The following is a 26,287-nucleotide window of genomic DNA, read 5'->3' as shown; positions in this document are numbered from 1 at the left end:
ATGTTTATTACTCAGTTATATTAATGATAACCCTTTAACTCCTAACTATTTAAATCGTATTTCTCAAGGAAAATGATGCTCAGTTTCATAAGGATAGCACTTTAATCACAATCAAGATATTTCAAATTGGAATACTATAACTTAGTCTGCACTCCATCCTTAAGTTACACAAGAGTCTCGACAGTGACTTCTGCAGCAATATTTTATGATTATAATCCAACTGGTTATCACTCTGCATTTAACTTCTGTGACTCTTCAGACTTCTTGATTTTGCAACAGGCCCTCTGCCTTTCCTTTTCTTTCTTGACAGTGAATTTCTGAATAACATACATCATTTATTATGCATAATTTCCAACATTTGTGTATATTTGATATTTGTTCATTATTAAGATGCAACTTACAGGGATTTTTTCTAAATACTTCTCACCAAAGTATAAATTGGCCCTTCTCTGTTTACATTATTGATCCTATATTTTGTAAAGATAATGTTAGTTTCAGCCACTTGGTCACTGGATATGAACTCCAATGGCTCATTTCAGTGCTATTTCATAGAAATCTGAGAAGACACATTTTGGTACTTTGAAAAGCTACTCCCTCTAACACTCCATTTCATTGATTAATTTCCAAGACCATCATACCTTATATATTTATTTACAAACATTATACGCAAAGGAAGACCTTAAGTTTTATTTATTTGCATATTTTGCTCATTCTGTACGATGTTACAGAATCTCATTTTTTGATGGACTATAAACAATTACCAGTATTATTTTGTTTACTGTAAAAATTTCCTTAAGTTTTGTTTGAAAGAGCCTCTCCAAAGGCTGTCTTCGATGCTTCTGGTATGACTGGATCATAAGTGGAGTACTTCCCTACTTTCTGGCACAGCGTGTTTCCGAATTATACTATACTTTCCAAAGCCAACTCACAAAACAACTATTTTGTGAGGAGTCCTGGTTTTTTTAAGTGAACAAAGGTATCTAGAAGCCAAAATTTTGAGAAAAGTGTCATTCATCACCACTGTTTACTCCTTTGGGTTTCCACAGACAGACATAGGATACTTTATAACTCGGGGTATGCTTGTGTATGTCTATGAAAAATAATGACTCGGTACCATTCCAGTGGAAATCTGCATTATTAAAATACATTTTATATTCAAACATTTTCATAAAATTAAATTCTACAATGGGATGAAAATTGGTTTTGATTTTCCAAAATCATTTCTTCCTACTATCTGAAGCCTAGGATACACAGGAAATGATTCCTATATGACCAGCCAGAATCAATGTCAAAAGTGCACAAAACTGATATTCTGGCCTTGCAAGCAGGCAGTCATGAGTTCGATCCCAGGTACCAATAAAAAGGAAAAAGACCAAAAAACAAAACAAAACAAAACAAACAAACAAACAAAAAAACATGATATTCTTACTTGTGAAAACAATTTTTATGAAATGACAGTGACACGTGTAAATCTTTTTTTTTTTTTCCCACCTGGTACCAGAGATCAAACTCATGACCTGGCACTTGCCAGGCAGGCACTTACACCGGTGACCTAGATCCCTGGCCCTGATGTGTAACTCTTAAACATCTATTCTGATAAATATAATTATCACTGCTATATCAGAAGATAGAAAATTTCTTTCACTTCAGAAATATTCATCACCCTATGTTTTGCAGAGTATAAACTTGTATTGCTTTTTCTCCTACTTCTTTTTCTTTGCCCTCCTCCACCTCTCTCCTCTTCTCCTCTTGTTTTTCTTGTTCTTCTCTTATTATTGTTTTTATTAAACTGGTTTTCTTCCTCTTCATTTTTCTTTTTTAAACTTTTCTACTTCTCCATCTTTTTATTCTTCCTCTTCCCTTTATTTTCATCTTCTTTCACCTATTGCTCTTACTCTTAAACCCACTTCTACATCTGTCTACTTTTGCAGAGATTTGGAGTTAGATACAAGGCCTCCACAAAAAACTACATTACTGGGCTCTTTAAATTTTGTTTTATAAATGACTTATAAAGATTATTTATGGAAATAATAGCAGAAAAAGGTCCCAAACATGGGAAAAGAATTTCACACACAGATAAGTGAGGCATTTAGGACCCCAATTAGGCACAGAAAAAATAAATCTTCACTCAGACAAATAATAATTAGGATAACAGAAATTCAACATAAGAGCAGAATACTAAAAGATGTCACGAGAAAGAAACTGATCATCTACAAAGGAAAGCCTGTTAGAATCATAGCACACTTTATAACACAAAACTTCAAGGCAGAAAGCTTGGGATGAAGTATTTCAGGAGGTCCTTAAAGAATACAAATTTCAACCCTACTAATTAACCTTTGAAAATTGATGGAGAAATAAAATACTTCCACAACAAAGCACAGCTTAAAAAATTCATGACCACCAAACCAACATTACAAAGAGTAATTATAGATGCTCTAGAAAAAGATAAAGATAACAACAAATCTAAGAAAAACAGCAGAAGGCAACAACTAAGCAGGGCAAACAATTAAATAGGAAAAGTAGAAAACCAACAACAGAAAGATAAAATAATGGGGATAAGTCAGTACATCAGTGATATTCATCAAGATAAATGGTCTTACCTCACCAATAAAAAAACAGAGTGACAGTGTGGATTAAGAAATGAAATCCAATATTCTGTGTACAAGAAACATATTTACTAAAAGGAAATTCATAAACTAAAAGTCATGGAATTCATAAACTAGAAGGATGGAAAAGAGAACTACATGTGAAAGGAACTCAGAAAAAAACAAGGTTAGCTATTCTGTTTGCAAACAATGTGAACTGCAAACCAAGAATTATCAGAAGAGATCAAGAAAGTCACTACATTTTTGTTAGGGGTAAACTTAAGAAACAAAAGATTACACATACACATAACTATGGAAGACAAATATTAATAGACACGAAAAATGAAATGTCTTAATATAGATGTATTGGGGACCTTAACACCCCACTGTCATAAAAGACAGATCAACAAAACAAAAAGTCAGCAAAGAAATAACATAACTGAATCAAATTTGAACAAATGAACCCAGTGAACAAATGGACCCAGTAGATGTATACCAAATGTTCCAACCAACAGCATGAGAATACACATTTTTTTCTTAGCTGTATATATGTCATTATCTAAAATAAAACATATAGTAGCCACAGAGCATGCTTAAGTAAATACAAAGGAATTTAAATAAATTAATGCATATTTCCTGACCATAGATCAATAAAATTGGAGGGTAATGACAAAAAATTGCCCACAAGAACTCGATAAACACATGGGAATTAAATAACACTCCCATAAACAACTAACGGTAACGGGTCACAGAAAAACTTGAAGTAGAAATTATACAATATCCGCCACCAAAGGCAATTGCAAATACAACTTAAAAAACATGTTGGAAACAGTGAAAGCAGTGAAATGTATAGCATTAAAATCCCACATGAGGAAATCAGAACAAATGCAAATAAACAACTTTATGCTGCACCTGAAACTTCTAGAAAAAGAAGAGCTAGTCAAACCCAGAGCTCAAAGAAGGAAAGAAATTATTAAGATCAGACTAGAAAGTAAAGCAATTGAAACAAAGAAAACAACAGAAAAACAATAATGAATGTAAGAAGTGGTTCTTTAAACAATAAATAAAATTGATAAACCGTAGCTACCTTTGTAAAAAAGAGGAAAGAAAAGCTCATATCCATCCAGTAAGATATGGAAATAGTGAAATCACTACAGACCCTGCAGAAATTCAGAAGATCAGTAATATCTACTTTGAAAATCTTTGTTCTCACAGATTCAATTACACAGAACAAATGGACAGACTCCTAAAAACACAGGCTACCAAATCTGGATCAAGAAGATGTGAAACTACTGAATAACCCAACTACAGATAATGAATTTTAAAATGGAAATAGAACCTTACCAATGAAGAAAAGTCCATGTCCTGATGGACTGTACAAGAATTCAAAGAACACTTAATGACAACTCTCTTCAAACTCTTCAATGAAACAGAAAGGGAAACAAATCTTCCTAACTCACTCCTGGAAGCAAGTATTACCCTAACACCAAAACCAGAAGAAGACCCAGCAAAAACGGAGAATTATAGGCCAGTCTTCCTAATGAATGTAAATGCAAAATCCCTTAATAAAATACTGACACAAAGAATGCAACAAATCATAAAGTAGATTATATCGTGAACAACTGGGGTTCATTCCAGGAATGCATGGGTGGTTCAGCATATGTAAATCCATAAATATAGTACACCATATAAACAGAATCAAAGAAATGAATCATATGATCATTTCAATAGATTCAGAAAAACCTTTTGATAAAACTGAACACTCATTCATGATGAAAACTCTATAGAAAATTGGAATAGATGTTTTCTAGTCAAACACATAAAATCTATATATGATAACCCAACAGCCAACATCTTTAATTAAGTGGAAAAAAAAACTGAAAACTTTCAACCTAAAATCAGGAAGAGGGAAAACAATGTCCACTTTGGCCAGTTCTATTCATTATAGTGCTGGAAATATTGGCCAGAGCAATTAGACAAGAAAGAGAGAAAAAAGGAATAAGTATATTAATGAAGAACTTAAATTGTCATTATTCACAGGTGATATGATTCTTTAAATAAAATACCTCCAGAACTCCATTGAAACACTTCTAGGTATTCAAATTCAGTAATGTAGCTGGATACAAGCTCAGCACTTAACACTCAATAGCATCCTATACAAACAAGAAACTCACTGAGAGAGAAATAAGGGAACCCAAACTCTACATTTAACATCCAAAAAAAAAATATGAAATACTTAAGAATAATCTAACAAAGGAAGTAGAAGATCTAATGTTGAAAATTACAGTAACCTGGAAAAGGAAATTGTAGAGGATTTCAGAAAATGGGTAGACATTCCCTGTTCATGGATACATAAAACAAACGTGAAAGTGAACACTTTCCCAAAACTGTTATACGGATTTAATGCAACTCCAATCAAAATTCATTTGGAAAGGCAATAAAGTGAAGGCAGGATGCATCACAATCCCTGACTTAAAATTACACTACAAAGTTATTATGATTAAAAATAATACAGCATGGCACTGGAATTAAAACAGACTTGAAGATAAATGGAATGTATTAAAAGATACAGCCACAACTACAAACACATTCAGCCATCTTATCTGTGACAAAGTGGCCAAACATGTTTACTGAAGAAAGATAAACTCTAATATGCAGTACTGGAAAAACTGGCTTACCATATGCTGAAAACCAAAACTAGACATATGTCTATCAACATGCACTAAACTAAAGTCAAAATAGATCAAAAATCTAAATATTGCAACAGCAATTATTAATCTTTAGGAATGAAAAATAGGTAAAATTCTTGACAACAAAGGGGTAGGCAGAGAGTTCATGAACAAAAATCAAACTGCATGAGAAATCCTGACCAGAATCAACTACTGGGATCTCATCTTATTAAAAACATTTTCATGTCAAAAGAAAACTTCAACAGAGTGAAAAGTAAACCTATGAATTGGGAAAATATCTTATCCAACTTTCTCTCAGACAAAGGACTTCTATCTAGAACATATAAAGAGGTTTTAAAAATCTGGCCCCCAAATTTCAAAAACCCAATCGAAAAGTGGGCATCTGAGATGAATACACATTTCTCAGATGAAGAAATACAAATGGCAAAGAAATACATGAAAAACTGTTCAGCAACATTGACTATTCAAGAAATGCAAATTAAAACAACACTGAGATTCCATCTCACTATAGAAAGAATGGCCAAGATCAAGAAATCTATCAATATCAAATGCTGGAAGGACTGTGGTAAAAAAGGAACTCTTCTACAGGGTTGGTAGAAGTTTATGCTGGTGCAACCACTGTGGAAATCAGTTTGGAGATTCCTCAAAAGGATAGAATTAGAGATTCCATTTGAGCCAGCTATTCCACTTCTTGACATTTCCCAAAAGATTTGAAAACACCATACTAAAGTGATATATGTGCACTCAGGTTTATAGCAGCAAAATTTGTAATAACCAAATCTTGGAAGCAACCCAAATGCCCTTCAATTGAGGAATGGATAAAAATATATTGCATTTTTAGACAATGGACTACTCAGTTATACAGATTGCATCAAACCTTTATAAGTAAATAGATGTTTCTTGAGAACATAATCATGAGTGAAATGAATCAAAGTCACAATGTATATTGTCTCCTTACTATAAGAAACTGAAAGAGCAAATATGATCCATAATCTATAATAAATATTGTAAATATATATATATATATATATATATATATACATAATACAATAAATAAATATAAATATATACAGGAGATGGCTAAAATGACTATACCATTAATTATATTAGTTCTTGGAAAAGAACAGTTAGTGATTTAGTTACAGTTAATGATTAGATCAATTTTACATGTCTATATCTGGCAATCTAAGCAATCCTTTTAAAGCTAAAAATATGTAGTACTATAACAATTTTTAAATTCCTATCATCTTATTTTAAAAAGTATACTATTATTGAGTTTGTTGTTCATTTATCTCTTTTGTTTTTCTTTTCTTTTTTTTTTCTTCAACATTTTTTAAAATTATGAATGACCTTAGAATTGTTTGAAATTTACACATATTTTAATGGGCAACAGAAAATTTTAGGGATGAAACTACATTTAAGATTCACTTCTTTCAATATTGTAAATTACCAAGATTTCAAAATTAGTAGAATGTGTAACTTTTGGACATAGTAGGAAAATAAGCCAGGAGTCCATTTCAAGTTAGTGACTAATGTGTACTTTATGATTCCCTGAAGAGAAAGATTAGAGGAGCAACTGCAAGAGTGATTAAAAAAGTAAAATGCAAAATAAAATAAAATAAAATAAGCTCATAATTTTGCATGGTTTACATTCCTTACTCATTCCTTAAGGAAAATGCACAGGCTCATTGACTGGAGCTGTCATGCAAGATGGCTTTCATTCTGGAAATTTCACATGCTAATTCATGTAAAAGGAAATCTTTGGTATGTCAGGTAATGTGGATTGATGTTCATGTTTTGTTCTGAAATATAGTTATTTTGCACAATGAGGAAGGGTCAGAGTATAATAAAAGCATACTTTTACCACATTCATACATATCTGCTTGGTCATTTTACCATAGACATGTGGGTTCAGGAATGGTGGAACCAGCAAGTGAAAACTAGAAAAGAGGACATGGATTGATTGCGGGATGTGGAAGCCAAACCTGTGTGTGAAGAAGGAGAAGCCCAGGAGGTAGGACTGAAGGAAGGCACAGATGTGAGCAATGCAGGTGTTAAAGACCTTCAACCTAGCCTTCATCTGGGGCAGATTAAAAAAATGTGATGAATATCTGAATGTAACATAATGTGGTAAATATGAGGTCAAACCCTGCAACACTGAAAGCCACAAACAAACCATAGATTTTGTTGACCCTGACATTTCCTGCAGCTAGTTTCACAATGGCCATATGCTTGCAGTAAGAGTGGGAGATGACTGTTATGTGATAAAACTGAAATTGACACTTGATCTGTACTAGGCATGGGGCCACAAGAATGGTGGCCCTCAGGGAGACAGCAGCTCCTACTTGGGTGACGAGCTGGTGTTGTGAAAATGGTGGCGTGTCTCAGTGGATAGCAGATGGCCACATAACGGTCAAAGGCCACGCCGAGCAGGATGCCAGACTTTGTGCACTGAGATGTGTGGATGAGCCACATTTGAAAAAGGCAACAATCAAAATTGATGTCTGGCAAATGAAACCAGAAGACTCTAAGTATCTTGGGCATAATGCTGTTAGCAAGCACAATGTCTGTAGCACCTAGCATAGCTAGGGAAATGTACATGGGCTTGTGGAGACTGCGCTCTGACCTGATGATAAGCAGAAGCAAAGCATTCCAATCATACCGATAAGGTACATGGCACAGAAAGGGATTCTGACCCAGCACTGCACAGACTCTAGGCCTGGGATCCCAATTAGTGTCAAGACAGAAGGCATGAAGACTGTGAAGTTGGAGAGCAACATTGTATTCTTGGGCCTCCTGATGTCAACAGAAGAAGATCCACACAGCTACTCTAGATATTTTGCATTTTTATACAAAGCCATAGTACTGACTCTGTTTGATATTTCTGGCACACTGCAATAATTGCAGCCACTTCATTCATACTATTGAAAGGGAAACCCAACTCCACAGGGTCTCATCACTGCTTCCTAAGAGGATATGCATGGGTATTCTGACACAGTGAGTTGTTCTCCACATGAGAGAATGACTGCCTTTGATTCTGCAAAAATCACCTGGAATAAGGCCATCCTGCTGTTCATCTATTAAATTATCTCAAGACCTGTGAATGAAACAATCAGACTCATTCAGTTTTGTGAGAAATTCAAAATGTCATCAAGTACTTAAATGACTCTTCATCTCTTGAGTTTTGCTTGTTTTTTCCATTAGTACTCTTGCTCTAATCATCTTTTAGTGAGGATCAGTTTGTTGGATCAGCCCACTTTCAGTTACAACTCATATATTTCTGGACAGTGGGCAATATGAAACAGAGTATAGATAGAAATATTAAAACTCAATAACATAATATAAAACAGGGATGGTGGTGCTTACTTGTAATCCCAGAGCTCTGGTAGGCTGAATAAGTAGAATTTCAACACTTTATCTCAAATTTTTAAAAATTGGGAAGGATAAACTTGTGATTCACTGTAAAAGCTCTGAGCTTAATAACTAGTACTACAATAAAGAAGGATATACCAAGAATAAATGAAATAAAACAGAATGAAAGAAACATGAAGAAAGAAACAAGCAAGTAAACAAAGAAGAAAGAAGAATTTCCATATCATAGCAGTAAAACTCATGGCACTTTTGAAGAAATATTGTTGAAGTATTTGAAAGAAAATGCTTTAGAAAAGATGATGCAAATTTCATGTTTCTGGTTTCCTTCCTTTGATTATTGATACATGTTTTCCACACATAATCATTACATCTAACTGGTGAACTGATACACATAAATAACACATGTATGAACTTTTGATGGGTCCGAGCCAATGCTCTTTGCTACTTTGAATTTCTACTTTAGTTTCATTATATTTCTAACAGCTGACATTCTTACAATTGATTGTCTGCTTAAAATTTCTAAAATTCGGGGCTGGGGATTTAACTTAGCGGCATAAGCACCTGCCTTGCAAGCAGGCGGTCCTGAGTTCGATCTCCGATACCAATTAAAAAAAAAAATGTCTAAAATACTATAAAACGTAGTAGAATCCTACAAAGCAGAAATCCATAAGAAAAAGTTAGTGGGCAAATGTAATTTACTTACTTTTTTTGTCTTTTTCCTTTTTATTGGGACCAGGGATCGAACTCACGACTGCCTGCTCGCAAGGCAGGCGCTTATGCCACTGAGCTAAATCCCCAGTCCCATGTAATTCACTTTTGAGAGAACACATTCATAATGAAATGCAAATATAGGAAAAAACGGTGGATGTATAATTTATTCAGAATGAAGCTAACTTCTTGACTTTAAACTTCCCAGACTATGATTAGTGTGAAATGTGCACCTTACAGCTTTAGTAGTTTACAATGAAATAGTTTTGGTTTTTGATTTTAGTTATAAGAAATCAATGAAAAATACAGGGGTAATGAGATTTTTTTTTTCTAAAGAGCCAAATATAGTTAGTTAAGGAAAACAGATAACAGATTTTGGGATACCAGAAATTTTTTGAAAGTAAATTTCAAAGTTTAATCACTTCTAAATTTCTCTTATAACTGAATTTTCTCCAAACTTGTTCTCTGATTCTCAATATGAAAATTGTTTAAGGAAAGTTGTCACTTGCCAAAAACCACAGGTTTTAAGCAAAGAAAATATTTATCTGTACATTAATTTATCAATGATATCAAAATAGTTATTTTATTTATTCCTACTTTGTAATGAATTTCATGTATTTCAAAGACTCAGGAATAGTGAAACTTACATTTCATATAAAATTGTACCAATAATTGCATACGTAGCTGGGCCTAAGTATCCTAAACCTTCAATAAAAGATCAGAATCAGCCACACCATTTGGTGGGAAAACTCCATCCATCATTTAACAAGAGTTTAGCATTAACTTGTGATTTAATCTGGTCATATGGTATGCACAGGTATACTTGCAACAGTGATATTAGTATCCAGAGGTCACTGACTTTTTCTAATAAGGACAAATTTTTATCTCCTCCACAGATAAGAGTTAAAAGGGCTAATCTTTCGCAATCATCTCCTGACTTATTCCAGTGTAACCAGCTGATCCATGAGCACTCCCTACAAATACACATGTACAGAGATGGCAGTTGAGGGGAGCGTATCTAGTCACCTGAGTTGTGTGACTGTTATTGCAAAAGTTAATAAAGACGAATGATGGTGGGAAGTCTTCAGAATACTGAAATTCACCCTATGAATGTTGTCTGTGAGCGGGCGTTGTTCTTATCATATGTCTGAAGAGTAACTTCAGTTCTTCGGTTATTTTTCACTCATCACTCCCTCACTGATGCTCTTCCAGGGATTTCAATCTCATTTCTCTACACGTTGTGCTGAGCATTCTCTGCAATGGCATTCCGTTTGTGTCAATCAGAGAGTGTGAAACTTTGGGGACAGCTTTTCAGATTTTTCTGTCTCTGCAGTTCATTTGCTGTTTTCCTCTCTCAGTCTGTCTGAGTCCCTGCTTGCATGTTCCCCTTTCAACAAAACTCATGGCCAGGTCTGCAGCATTCTAGAACACTGGTGAACAGAGCTGCTGGATGTCACCTCTGATGTTCCCTAATGAAAGACTGGAGAAGGAGAAGGGCGTATGATCCTGGAATAATGGACCTCCTTCTCCCTAGCCAAAATATCTAATATGTGTCTAAATCTCTCAACAATTATAGAAGTCTTGCTCTGTTTTGTTGTTGTTGTTTTCCTTTTCCAAAAGCTGAATACAGAGGTGCTGTATAAGTTGTGTTTTTATAAGCTCAGTTCCTTTTCTTCAGTTTTTATATAAAATATAAATTTCTTTCTCATGAATTAAAAAAAAAAAAATCCACTATGGCACCAGGGCTGAACCGAAGGCCATTAAACTGAGTTATAGTTGCAGTGTCTATTTATTGAGAAAGGACTTTTCTAAGAAATCAGATTTCCTCAGGTGAGGTTCAACTTTTGTCTTTTTTCCTCAGCCTCCTTGAGTGGTGATTACAGCCATACCTGGGTGAAACTCTTAGATACAGACATGTTTGTGTATAAATTACACTAAATCTTAAAAAAAATTCTTCTGAAAACTTCTTTCATAGAAACAAGTTTTTATTCATTTCTTACAAGGAAAGATCTGTCTTCATACTTATTGCTTTATCACATATTTACCTGTTTGTGTTCAGCAGGTTCATTCTTCCGAGGTTCATTTTACTTAGGCATTTTTTGAAAATTCTGTAATGTCTCCAGCATGATCCATCTTAATATACATCTCTAACTCCTGCCACATACAAGTCGAATCAAGTTGTGGCATAATTCAATTAATTTTTACTCACGCTTCACCTGCTACTTTGCCTCCATCTTCTTTCAAAAAATCAATTGTGATATGCCGTGTATGTGTGGCTGCATCTTCACATATAGTTTCAATAACAAAACACAAACATTTATATGTCACTAGGTTTCAATCTCACTGCTGAGTCAGGATGTCATTCACCATGAAAGCAGTGAGAAACATACATAGGCTGCACACATCTGTACGCTTCACATCTGCACCAGTTTTCTGCATTGTTTCTGCAATGCAAGGAAATGGCTGACAGGTACTTGAGGAAACGTCAAAGCATTGCCTTGGGAGACCGGAAATGGTAGAGAGCACTCTCAGTGGATTCCACGGAAAATACAAGGAAAAGATGAACATGAAAGAAATCTGGTATGCTCCCCTAGGTTTCCACTGTTAAACGAAGTGAGGTCAGTATAAACTGATGCCGATGGACTTGAATCAAAAAGCCTATCAGAAGCTAGGATAATCCTCAGTCAATTCTTGAGTCATAATCAAATAATTTCTGCTAGTTTGGTTCCAATCTCTTCTTCTGTTTTGCTGACCTTAACTAAAGGTATCAATTCTCTAAGATTCCATCTTAGGTCCTTTTCATTCTTCTGCTATGCACATTGCCTTGTAATTCCTTCACTTGAACAATGTAGCTGCCACTTTCATTACGCCAGCTCTGATAACAGTATTACTAGTTTTATCTCTTGACTCTATGCACAGAGAGGTGATGTCACTCATTCGAATTCCCCTTCATGTCTCATATTCTTAATAATCTGTCACTGATGGCTTTATTTACCTCTAGCGTGGGTAAAATATATCATGCCTGGCTTTTTGTAAAGTTTCAATACATCTTCAAACATAGATAAGTGTTCATCAATCTTTGGTAGTCGCTTGCTTATTTTGAAAGAGGCATTATTCTAATTTGTGTACCCCAAATACACAGACATGACTGCATTTTGAATTAGCCACCAGTGTGACATATGAAGACATCAACTGTGCAAAATTGATTAGACCTGTTTATTTTATTGTATGTTATTTTATTTTATTTTACTTTCTCTCACCTAAGAATTGAACCCAGGACTTTCACACTGATTTGCTTCCCCAGATCTGTATAGCCTTTTTAAAAAATATTATTTTCTAGAAGGGTCTCTCTAAGTCACTAAATTTTAAAGATCCTGCCTCAACCTCCTATAGAACTAGCCATTGTTCCAAACTTATCTCTTATTTTGAAAAAGGAGAAAATTTTATTTGAAAAAATTACATAAAAGTTGAGTATGTTGAATGTCCATGATGTCTTCTTTAAAATTATATGTTAGAATCATCATTTGTATCAAAATGCTTTGTAAACCACAGTAGTGTGAGTTAGTGTTCCATCTTCAGGGAATTGATAGCTTACAATGAATTCTACTCCAGGCATTAATTTTGATAACATACAGAACGTTTCAAAATAACTTTCCATAAACAATAATTTAAATCTAATTATATGATGAAAAGTTAACTCCCTTTGATATAGAGATTTTTTTATGATCTTAAGTGATTTTTCCCTCCTGGTTACTACACATCATATTAATATAATTTAATGTACTCATAGAAACAGGTAACATATTTTGTTCATTCACTCTCCCTCCACTCCTTCCTTCTGTGTTAATTGACTCTTTTCATTTTCTCTGGTAGTCTCCCTTCTGTTTCTTTCACATAAAATCTCATTTTTGCTATGATTCCATATGTAAAGAAATCATATGCCACTTGATTTTGAGTTCCATCTACTTGTCTGCAAATGCCATGGTTTTACTCTTTTGGTCAAATGCTACAGCACTGTAATTCTATAGCCATTATTTTAAAATATTTTTGACATGTTTTTCCCTTATCTGTTTGTAGAGATTCTTGTGTGGATTATGCCACAGTAAACATGACTAGTATAATGCCCTTTAGTGCTTTTGCTACTATATTAAGCTTTAGTGCTTAATAACATAGACCCTATGTTATTAAGGGGATGGACCTAGAGTTTTCTCTTCTTATTTGGATCTCTGCCCACGTTTGGGCTCAGGGATATACTAGATACCCTAGATGAATTTTGGTACATTCCATATCTTTCAATTAATTTGGAAACCTTGAAGACTATTGATGATACGACATCATTATCTTTTTATTCCAAAGAGAATAAGAGAAATCAAAACAGAATATAAGACTTGAAAACAACAGAATAGGAAACAAACAGTGGCTATCATAATGTCTCTTATTCTCTTCAAAATAACTGTCCATGCAATCAGACATAATAAAATCAAATAACACAAAACAGAATAAAACCAGTGAAAAGAAAACAATTAAAGCATGTTTTTGAAAGAATAAAATAAAACACAATAAAATAAATCAAAACAGTGAAAGTAATACGGGATTTCAAAATCACATAATAGGAAGTCAACAATGGCTAATGCTTCTCCTTATCTTCAAAATTTCTCCCTATGTCTTCAGACATAATAAAATCTAATAAAACAGATGAGAATAAAACTAATCAAAACAAGACACTGAGTAAAACAAAACAATAAAATAGAACAAAACAAAACGGTGAGAATATTGGATTTCAAAACCAAAGCAGATAGAAACACCCCATATTTGTAAAACAACTTAATCCTTGTATTGTTTGCTGATTTTGCAAGCCTAAAATTGGTAATCTGAGTACCTACTAAGAGGAAAACAATATGATCGAACATGGACACATGTAGTAAAATTTAACTGTAAGTCTTTCAGGTCCTGTGATTTTATTCAACTTATTTTTTATGTTAGTGGATTCTTTATTGTGGTGTCAATTTCTTTTTTGTTGGGTTGTTAAGTATGCAATGAATTCTTGGGTTATTTTTGGTAATTCTATGCTGTAAGAATCTGTCTATTTCTTCAAAATCTTCCAATTTGTTGGAACATAATTTTTAAAAGTAGTTCCTGTCTTCTGCATTTTGACAGTGTGTATTATGATTTCAGCTTTTGAATATCTGTTTGCATTGACATGAGCCTTTCCTCTCTTTCTCTGGATAGGTCTGCTAAGGGTTTAACTATTTGATGAATCCTTTCAGAGAACCAACTCTTCAGCTTCTTGCATTTATTGTAGTATTTTTGGTCTCAATTTCGTTGCTCTCTGTTTTCATCTTTTTAACTCCCCTCTTTAATTTCATTTTGGGAATGGTTTGTTCTTGTCTCTCAAGTACCTGAAGATTTCTCATCAAGTTATTTATTTGGGCTTCCTCTGTTTTTCAAATGAGAGAAGTGATTGTGATGAATTTTCTTCTTAGAACTGTTTGCATAGTACCTTAGGGGTTTGCTTGAATTCTACAGTCACTAACTTCCAAAACTTTAAAAATTTCTTCTTTGAGCTGATTTCTTCTGTGATTGACTGGTTATTTTGAAGTCTGTTGTTAATTTTCCACAGTTTTTTTCTTTCTACAAATTTCTTGTTACTGATTCTGCTTTCACTGCACAATCTTATAGTATGTGTATGGTAATTTCTATTCATTTGTAAATACTTAATCAGGGTTCCTGGACTTGTGTGTAATCTATTTTGGGAAAAGCAGCATGTCTGTTGAAAGGAATGTATATTCTGTTACAGAAGGGTGAAATACTCAGTAACTCTTTACTTGGCTCATATATTCAAGGACGTTATTTATTTTCTCCTCTTGAAAAAAAACTTTTAATCTGCTGCTTTTGAGTAGAGTGCTTTGTTAATGTATTAGTCCACTGATCTATGGCCAAATTTAATAGTTGTGATTTGCTGAATTTCTTTGTCCATTGCTGAAGATGTGTTGGCTAAAATCTGCATTTATTATTGTTTTGAAGCCTATGTCTCCCCCTAGATCTCTTAATGTTAACAATATATATTCCGCTGCTCTATAACTGGCCAAATGTATATTTTAAATTTTTAAGGCCTCTTTTTAATGAACTACTTTAACTTTATTTCTCTCTTTTATAGTTTTCAATCTAAAATCTATTGTATCTGGTAAATCAGTAACTATACCTGCTTTTTTGTCTTTTGTTTGATTCTTTTACTTTTTTTCTGATTTGGATTCCATTTGGGTGGAATATCTTCTTTTTATTCTCTTATTTTCTATCTATAAGTCTTTTTAAAAGTGAGGTGAACCAGGCAAGGTAGTGCACACTTGTAATCCCTGTCTTTGAGAGGCTGAAGCAGGTGAATTATCAAGAGTTGGAGGCTAGCCTGAGCTACATAGTGAATTCAAGGATTAGCCCGGATACATAGAAATACCCTGTCAAGAAATAAAGATAGAAAGAAGGAACAAAAGAAAGAAAGAAAGAAAAAAGAAAGAAAGAGGTAAATATTTGTAATCAACATATAATTGGCTCTCTTTCCACCCTTTCAGTTATCCTCAGTCTTTTAACTGGGAAATTTAATGCATTTTCATTTCAATAACTATAGAAATGAAAGATATTACTTTTATCACTTTGATGCAGTATTTCTACTTTTACTGCTATTGCTTTTTTTTTTTTTTTTTTAACTCCCACAGTCTTTCTCTTTGCGTAAACTTTTTTCTAATAGACTTTGGTTATTTGATTTTTTGTGTGTATATGTTACAGATATTATCTTTGTCATTCTTAGGTTTACAAAAATATATTCTGGTTATAGAAAACTGTTTTGAAATGATAGTAGCATAATTTTAAGAATATAACAATAAAAATAATGAGTAAGCATATACTAATCAGGAAATTCTATTAGTGGACAGCCTCAAATATGATAACCCATTTTCAGAATCACATAGAGCCTCTTTTACTAATTAGTGACACTAATTATTTAATTGTTTAACTTTTTGGTTTTCCCTGCCATGCTTCCAATATTAGAGCATTCTGTATTCTATGCATGCTTCTGTCCCCTGACATGTTTCCCTTCTCACGTTTTCTTCCCTTCTTTCAGTTTGAAGAAATATTTGCAGCATTTCCGTAGTATAGGTCTTGATGACATATGTTTGCTCATTTTTTGTCTAAGGTTTTTTTTTTTTTTAATATCCTCTAAATTTCTAAAATACCTTTTGCAGGGCCCAATATTCTTGGTTAACATATTTTTTCCATCAAGGATTGCCTGATCTACAGGTTTTCCAATGACAAGTCTGTTGACATGTAAATAGGAAGACACTCTTGTGTTGTTTTATACCTTTTTTTTTATTTTATTATTACATGTTTTCCATACGTAATGATTACATAGGTCATATAGAATGTGTACATGTACATAATATATCTTAACTCTTTTTTTCCCATTCAGGTCATTTTTCTTACATTCTTTTTTTATCCCCACTTAAAAAGCTGTTTTTTTTTGTTTTGTTTTTTTTTTTCCTATTTTTTTAATTTAAGGAGAAAAGAAAAAAAAAGTGAAAGGGTACAAGTTATACAGATTTACAGAAGAAAAAAATGAGCAATAGGAAATCACTAGTTAATGGATTACATATTGCCATCTTAAAAATAATTGTTCAAGTCACAAAATTAAAGCTTGTAGAGTGGACATTCCAACAATGATACTGCAAACAGTTCTGTTCAATGATCCAATAAAACTCTGTGATATCATTTTCTATCTTACACACTTAAATATACATGCTTTTATATAGTTTAGAGCACTTTCTTTTCCTCTCTTTTGTACAATGACTATTACACATTTTGGGTTTCATTGCTCCCATGGTTCTTATTGCTTTTTTGGAAGAGAGTAAAACCAAATGAGACATAACAGGACAGAATCGGTCAAGTCGAAAGGTGGACATAATAGATAATATAAAAACATAATACAAGGTGATCATCAATGGTTACCATAATGCCTCCCACTATCTCTAATAGAATTGCCTATATCATTAGTTATAATACAATTGAACAAAATAGTAAAGAACAAAACCGACAAAACCAAAACATTGGAGACATTGTAGGTCTTCAAAAGTAGATAAAAGTCAACGCGAATGGGCGTTATAATGAATCTCATTATCTTCTCAACTGATGCCTAAACTTTCGAACCTGATACTATCCATCAAAACAGAATAGGGGAACATCAGTCAAAAACAAGATGGTGAGAGTAATACAGGGCTTCAAATCGAGATAATAGAAAGTCAAAGTGGGTTACTATATTATATCTTGCTATTTTTTCCCTTTAATTAAACGACTAAAAATAAAAAAGTAAATAATGGAGTGGAGATTGAGAAAAAAGAGGGCATAACAGCAAAACAGCGCAGATCAAAACATAACCATTTAAGCAGAATAGTGTTTCACCACCAGATAATTCCGTACCAAACTACTAAAGTAGTTACCATATTGACTCTTTCCTTGAAGTCCTTGAGTACAACTTCATATACTGTAGCATTAAGTATATCAAAACAATGTAAAACCATTTAAGAGAATGACAGCATTACAGAGTATTTAGAATCGACTAACAGAAAATGAACAATGGTTTCTGTATAATCTCCTTGTCTTTAAAAGGTTTTTGCTTATACTATTGTACATAATAAAATCCAATAAGATACAACCTGTTTAGACCATTGGAGACAGAAGAACAAAAGCTAGATGAGACTTCAAAACAAGGTGATACTAAATCAGTATTACCTATTAAGATGTCATTTTCTCTAAAATAGCTGTTCCTATCATCCAATCTTCTCTGTCTCATTTCTGTTGAGCTCCTTTTCTGTCAGTAGCTGTCAGTTTGTCTTCTTCATTTTGTTCTCTGCTCCATTCGTTGTGGCCTCCCCGCCACCATATCTGGGTTCTTTGTATTTTTCTTTTTTTAGAATATCCTGCAATACTTTCTGTAGGGTTGAATTGGTGGTTGAAAATTCCCCCAGTTCCTCTTTATCCTGAAAGCACCTTGTTTTTCCATCAATTTCCAGGGACAGTTGTGCAGGATATCTCAATCTTGGCTGGAGATTATTATCTTTCAAAGCTTGAATTATTTCCCCCCATGCTCTTCGTGATTTGATGGTTTGTGCAGAGAAATCTGCTGTAATTCTGATGGGTGTTCCCTTGTAAGTGGTCTGTTTCTTGTCTCTTACAGCTTTTAATATTCTGTTCTTGTATTGAATTTCTGGAATTTTTATTATTATATGCCTGGGTGTTTCTCTGTTAGGGTTGTAGGTAGCTGGGGTCCTGTATGCCTCATACATCTGAGTATCTTTACCTTTTGCTAAATTAGGAAAATTCTCCTGGATTATTTCTGTGAGTAGCTTTTATAGTTCACTTGTTTGTGTCCCTACTTCTTCTTTTATGTTCTTAATCCTTAAGTTATGGCTCCTCTTATCATCTTCTTGTCTTTGTATTATTGCTGTTTGTTTCTTTGTTATTTTTAAGAAGTTTTTCATTTCTTTCTCCCATATTACAAGTCTGCCCTCCAGCTCAGATAGTCTGTCCTTAGTTTCTTTCAAGCTGTTATGCCAGTCTTGGATAGACTTTTTAATTTCTTGATAGTCCCTTTGAACCTGCTTCACGTACTCTATGGTTTCTCTGTTTTCTCCATCAAACAATTCTCCCCTCTTTTTCTGTTCTTCCATTCCACCATCTGTTTTTTTCCTGGGTGGTGCTTAGCATTTCTCTAATTATTCTGCATACTTCTAGCTTCAGGTCATTGATAACTTCATTCCTGAATTGGTCTATGAGGCTCTCTATATGGCGCTTAATGTCTATTGGTGCGGTGTCCGCTATTGCCTGTTTCTCAGAATTGGGGCCCGAGGAGCCTTTCTTGTTGTTTCCCTTCCCCATTTTCTCCATTCCTTATAAAATGCAAGCTTACAAAGGAGGCCCAGCTTCCCTGCCTGCCAGCCACAGCCTGATCAAATTGCGCTGGCTTGGTGTTCCCGCCCACTGCTGCGCACCAGGGAGTTACGGACTAGGCAGCCTACGCGGGAGTCACCCCTCCACCGTCAGGCTCTGGGATCTGGGTTAGGCCAGCCTACCAAGTCCGCCCGCAGCATCACGCAGGCCAGGCACTTTTCACCAATCCCGTCCGAGAGGGGAATGTGTGGCTGGAGTCCCCACTGCGCCCTGCTCTTAGAGGACTGCCCGAGCCCAGAAAGTCCTCCGCTGGAGTCAAACTGTGGTGGAGTGTCAGTTTCTCTCACTCACCTCGCCACCAGTCAGTGTACGCCTCCTTGTCTGTCCTGTTTTCGACTCCGTTCGCAGACTCCCGTTCCCAGGGCTTCTGCGTGTCTCTCCTTGCCGAGCCACTGTGGAGGCAGTCAGCCGCCGAGCAGCGGGAATTCCAAACCGCGGTTTCCAATGGCGCGGGGTCCAGCCTCCACACCGATAGTTTTCTGTTCCTATTTTAGCGCCAGGACTGCATTCCAAGTTGGTTTCTCTCAGCACAGTTCGTTCCTGAGTCAGCAGAGCATATCTCTACCGGCTCATGTCTCCTTAGTCCGCATCGTTCCTGATTTCTGAGCCGAGCCTTTCAGAGAGCCTCCGGTAGTTGCTGTTAACTATCCGCCATGTTCTCCCGGAAGTCCTTTTCTATTGTTTTTTGAAAATCTCTTTTCCCTTCCTTCCCCCAGCACTTCCCATTTGGGCATTTCTTCCTAATTCTCACTGTCCAGCCTCCACTTCCCTCCTTATTTACACATTCATTTCTTTTGATGCCTTCAGAATCATCTTTTTATCTTTGATCTTGGAAGGTGTATTTCAACATATCTTGAGATAGACTTGGTTGAGTTACACATAAATCCGACCTGTGACATTTGATCTTACTGCACCTCAAATATTGTGACCTTCTCTTGTAAGGGGAAGTTTCTGGAATTATTTCTTTGAGCCAGTTTTCATCATTGCTAGCATTTTGGTGACCTTTTATGTTTACAGTCTATTTACTCTTACCATATTGTCCCTAAGTTCCATAAGCTACATCCTGTCTTATTTTACTCTTTTTTCCTTCTGCCACTGTGTTCTGCAAGCAGTTTGTGTTGTCATTTCACTAATTCATCCCTGTTTGACTTATTTTGTCACTGATGATTTGAATTGTGTTTTTAGTTTTGCTGAGTGTGCTTAATCTCAAAGATTTATGTTTATTTTTTTTTAAATTCTCTTATATATGTTAAATTTTCAGTTAAAGAATTGAAATATTTCCTTGTTTCTTCTTTTAATTCTGAATTTACTCAGAGCAGTTGTTTTAAATTCTGTATCTAAGAATTAACTTATACTAATTATTACCTATCAGTTCCTAGTACTCTGCTTTTAGTACTAGGTGAAATCATGGTACTAAAAAGCCTTGATTGCTATTAGCAATTTAATAATTTTCTTAGAATTCAAAGATTAAAAATTATTCTATATTTTAGCATTTATTAAATATTTATCTTACTTTGATTGTGCCCGTATTTCTAAGATGTTCCATGCAGGCCACGCAGTTTCTCTGTACCAACCAGTGCTTTGATTATTCAACACTTGGTAGCTCCCATTTGAGGCTTGCTGGGAGTCTGTTGTGTGTTATTATACCTCATACTAGAGAGAAATCTACACCACACTTTTACACAAGTGCAATGTTGCTATATTGCTCCAAATGAAGTGGCAACATGTGACAGGAGTGTAGTTCATTCTCATAAGCATCTAGTTGGAGCCACAGTAACCTCAGATTACATGGCCACAGTTCATAGACCGGAGTGAGGCATTTCATGGATTCTGCTGGGCTCTGAAATTACTCAAAGTGCATGGAACATTTCCATCCACTTATGTCACAGATTTGGCCACCAATGCAACTAAGTATTTTTATACCTAGAGCTCACATGCTGAAATCAGTACAATACTGGGTTAAGAGCAAGGACAGCATCAAATAGGTTGTCTTTTTCTGAGATAGTCTTGCTCAAGATCATGGAACCAGCCACAGAAATGTTATTTACTTTTATTTGTCTGTTTGTTTTGGATTGAGCCTTGAATATAAGGCCTTTGCACTGAGCTTCACACCCAGGTCCCTTTTTTATTTAGTATTTTGGCATACTGCCTCACCAAGTCATCACATGCCCCCACTGAACTCAATCTTACAATTCTGGCTCTGCCTACCCATTTATGCCAAATAGTCAGCTTTCTCTGTGGAATAAATGAGCTGTACTATAGACAGAAGTCATGTATTTTTCCCTTGGGACCAATCCTTTTCCAGAGAGTCTGTTCCCAGGAATGATTAGAGATGAAAGGGGGAAATTTAAATAACCTTTTGGAAATATGCTTACATCCAATGAGTCTCTTTACTAGATAAATCAAAACAAAACTATGATTTTGGAGGCTATCTTTGATCTTGATGTCACTATGATAGCACCAAGAACAAAAGAATACACATAACTGAATAATATTTACCAAATAGATAGCATCTTAATTAATAAAGTAGTAAAGCCTCGTAATAAATCTAGGACATAAAAACATTAATCCAAACTAATATTTTATTCAATGATTGATTTTTAGGTATTATACATTCAGAGATGTATGAATAGCACTTTTATAACAAGCAAAGCAACAAATTCTGACACTTATTTCTTAATTGTTAGAAAAATAAATGTGAAAATTCACTGCCTATTGTAAGAGTTCTGTAAATATTAGAAGCTGTAAACATTTTATCTTTTTCTTTTCCTTCTATTTCTTTAACTGAGGCAGTGAAAGTAAGTACATTCCATTTTTTCCACTAACACTACAAATCGCAAAGTAAATCGTGAATGACTAAATGTCATATAATTTCAGAGGTATTAGAAAAGAGCAACATGATAGATAATTAATAGAAAAGAGGGAAACAGATATTTTGTGAAAGGGAAGGTTACAAATAGGTGTAAAGATAGGAATAGAAGTCAGGCAGAGGACAAAGAAAGGTAAAAAGAATTAAGGTGTGTTACTTATGTGCAACATCCTATGAGGAACACAGTCATTTTATATTGTAAATTTGTAGTATTAAAATTTTGAAAATGAGGAGACAGAAATGTACTTTGAAAAGAGATTAACATACAAATTAAAAGTTCTGCATTATCTGTTTTTGGCAATTACATAATTCTAAGACATTATTACTCAGGAAGCTTTAATACTTTTACTACAGTCTGGTTTTAGATGATGTAGATGATGACCTACTGAAACAATTGGTTATACTGATGACCTTTCCAATGTATTTTTTGAAACTTTTAAGAAACACAAAGTCTCAGCATTATTTCAGAATGCAATTATTTGATAAAAAATGAATCAAATAAAACAAAACAAAAAATCCTATATCCACACAGAAACAAACCCCAGGGCAAGAAAACTGTAGGTTTAAAGGTTTAGAAATTGATTCAGATGAAACATGACCGTTTATCATATCTGTTTTTATTCAAAATATATGTTTTATGACAAAGTAAAATGTTACCTTTGTTTTTTAATTTTATTTAAAGAAAGACTAAACAAACAGAAAATAGGTAGAAATAACATATACATTCAGAGAAAAAAATAATCAGTAAGAAATCACTAGTTGATGTTTATATATTGTCGTTTTACAAATAGCTGTTCAAGATACAAAAATGGAACTAGAGGGGCTGGGGATTTAGCTCAGTGGCATAAACACCTGCCTTGCAAGCAGGCGGTCATGAGTTCGATCCCCTGTACTGATAAAAATGAAAAAGCCAAAAAAAAAAAAAAATGGAACTAGTAAAGTGGGAATTCAAACAGCAAGACCGCAAACAGTTCTATTCAACTGTCCAACAAAATATTAGTAACATGGTGTCAGTCTTATACATACATAGACTATATCTAGATATCTATATCGTCATTAATGTTTAGATTATACAAACTAAATCAGATTAAAATCATTCTGAACAAAAAATAATAGTATTGCTGAAATTCACTTCATGACACTCCATGATCAGCACTGGGTACTGTAGTGTCATTTTTTTTTTTTTATAAATTTAACTTAAAGAAAGACTAAACAAAACAGAAAACGGGTAGAAATAATACAAAATTTCAAAGAAAAAATAGAAATCACTAGTTGATGATGCAGATTGTCGTCTTACAAATAGTTATGCAAGATACTAAAGTGGAGCTTATAAAGTGGGGATTCAAACAGTGAGATTGCAACCAGTTCTGTTCCACTATCCAACAAAACTTAGAAATATGGTTATCAATACTTAAACATACATGCAGTTATTCATATCTTCAATTATGTTGAGATTGAATAAACTCAAGCAGGTTAATATCACTCTGAACAAAGAATAATACTATATCTGGGTTTCACATTATCACACTCCAGGATAAGCACTGGGTATTTTAGTGTCTCTTTTTCTTCAAAGTATCTGTTCATTGCGTAATGTGCCATATGATCAGTTCTCATAAACTGTTTATAGATTCTACACATACATGAGTTTTAACATGTATTTCTATATTAGAGGGAGAAAAAAACAAAGCAAGGCAAAACAAAACATATTCCTATAAACACAGGAAACAAATTAAACATAGAAGACCATTGTACAAATCATTCTACCATGGTTCCTGTGTTGTTTCTTGTTATCTCCAATAGAATTGGCTATAACATCAGACATAGTATAACTGAATATGTCAATACATAACAGTATTAATAAAAGCACAACTTTGTACAAACATTGTATATAGTATAAAACTTCAAAAACTGGCAGTTACCAAACCAGAATGCATATTATAGAGTGTTATCATCTTCGTTGTAGTTGTCTATATTCTCAGACTTGATAATATCAATCATATCAGTTTTTAATAAAAAATCTTTTCTGCCTCATTTCTGTTATTCTCTTTTTTTGCCATCAGTTGTCTGCTTATCTCCTTCATTCTGTTTTCTGCTTCATTCATTGAGGCCTCTCTGCCACTGTTCCTGGAAGCCTAGTACTTTACTCTCTAGAATGCCCTGGGGTATTCTCTGTAAGTTGGATTTGTGGCCGCAAATTTCCCAAGTTCCTCTTTGTCTTGAAAGCATCTTGCTTCTCCATTAATTTCTAGAGGCAGTTTAGCAGGGTATATCAATCTGGAGGTTATTTTCTTTCAGGGATTAGACTATTTTGCTTCAGGCCCTCCTTCACTTGATAGCTTGTGTTTAGAAGTCTGCTGTTATTCTGATGGACCTTCCTCTGTAGGTTATCTGTTTCTTGTCTCTAACAGCTTTTAATATTCTGTTCTTATATTGAATTTCTGGGATCTTGATTATTATATGCCTATGTGTAGCTCTGTTGTGGTTGTAGGTGGCTCAAGTTCTATATGCCTCATATATCAGAATATCATTTACTTTTCCTATGTTTGGGAAGTTTTCCTTAATTATTTCTGTGAATAAACTTTGTAATTCCTTTTTTTTATATCCCAGCTTCTTCATTTACATTCTTTATTCTCAAGTTATAGATCCTTTTGTCATCTTCTAGACTTTGTGTTGTTACTGATTGTTTCCTTGTTATTTTTAAAAAGTTTTCCCTTTCATACTCCCACATTGCAAAATTGTCCTCTAGTTTGGATAATCTATCCTTGGTTTCTTTCAAGCTGAATTATCATCTTTCCATAGAGTTTTTAATTTCCTGGTGATCTCTTTGAATCTGCTTTATGTATTCTATTTTTTTTATATTCTTAGCCAAATGGTTCTCTCCATTGTTTGAGTCCCTCTCTTCTTCCATCTGTGTCTGCTTGAGGGGTGCTTAGTATCTCTTTTATTAATCTTCTTATATCTTATTTTATTTGGCTTAATATTTCACTTTTGAACTCATCTATGAGGTCCCAAATATATCTCTTTATGTCCACTGGCCCTTGTGTCTGATGTTGCATGTTTTCTCCTCTCATTCTCCTTTGTATTTAGCTGTCCTGGGTCAATGTTCTCAGGGTTGGGGCCTGGAGACTTTTTGGTGTTGCTTTCTCTTCCCGTCTTTCTTGCTTCTTCCAGGAGGCCCCAGTTTCTTTCTTTGTTGGTTACAATTCTTCTGAAATGCACTGGCTAGATGAAGCTTCACACTGCAATGTGATAGTGAGTTGCAGACAGGGACACAGTATGCTGGCCCCTCCCCTCTAGATCAATCAAGCTGCTCTGGCGTGCACCACTGTATTACTTTGTGCTCCAGACCACCCAAACCTCCAAGGCCCTACTAGGCCAGTGTGGTTAGTGTGTGCCACCACTGCAGGGACTTGACCTCACATAACCTATTGGGTCTCAGCTGGATTATGTGGCCCAGGTCTAGCTCACTCCACCAATCCTGTTTGGGAAGGGAGCAATTGACCGAAGTCACTGCTTCCCCTTGTACTTACCAGTCCTGCCTGGTCCAAGAATGTCATCTGCGGGAGCGCCACTATTTATGGAATGGCTCCACTCCCATCACTCACCACAGGTTGATGTAGGCACCCTGCCAACTCAGCCCTCTGTTCTGCTTGTCAACCCCCAAACTCAATGTAGCTGTGCCTCCAGTGAGTCAAAGTGGCAGGACCTCAGACAACTTGGCAAGTTGTGGTGGAACCTCAGCAAGTCATAGCGGGACCCGGACCATTCACAGCGGGACCCTAGCCATTTGCAGCGGGAGCCTGGCCAGTTACAGGCTGGCCCCAGTTAAGTCACAGTGGGAACCCACCAAATTGTGGCAGGACTTGAGCAAGTCACAGCAGGACCTCGGCCTGTCATTGTAGGACCTCAGATTGTCAGTAATTAGCCTTAATTTCTTCTTGGGATGAAAGAATTGATCTCCATTTGTTTGAGGTTCCCCACTCTCTATTTTGTTGAATTCTAAGTTGACTATCTCAGGGAGCTTTTTTTACCAGTTCTTATCTATCTGCCATCTTTGCTCCTCCCCCAAA

The 26,287-nt window shown here is 34.8% G+C and overlaps 1 pseudogene; it reads right to left on the bottom strand.

Annotated features, from left to right (window-relative positions):
• Positions 1-5,534: 5,534 nt before the first annotated feature.
• On the bottom strand, positions 5,535-8,055 carry LOC100715114 (olfactory receptor 52A1-like; annotated as a pseudogene).
• Positions 8,056-26,287: the final 18,232 nt, after the last annotated feature.

The sequence above is a fragment of the Cavia porcellus genome, unplaced genomic scaffold (assembly GCF_034190915.1).
Source record: "Cavia porcellus strain 051 isolate PalLab524CR breed Dunkin Hartley unplaced genomic scaffold, mCavPor4.1 scaffold_9, whole genome shotgun sequence".
In the NCBI taxonomy this organism is placed as follows: Eukaryota; Metazoa; Chordata; class Mammalia; order Rodentia; family Caviidae; genus Cavia; species Cavia porcellus.
This window is presented reverse-complemented; position numbering and strand designations above follow the sequence as displayed.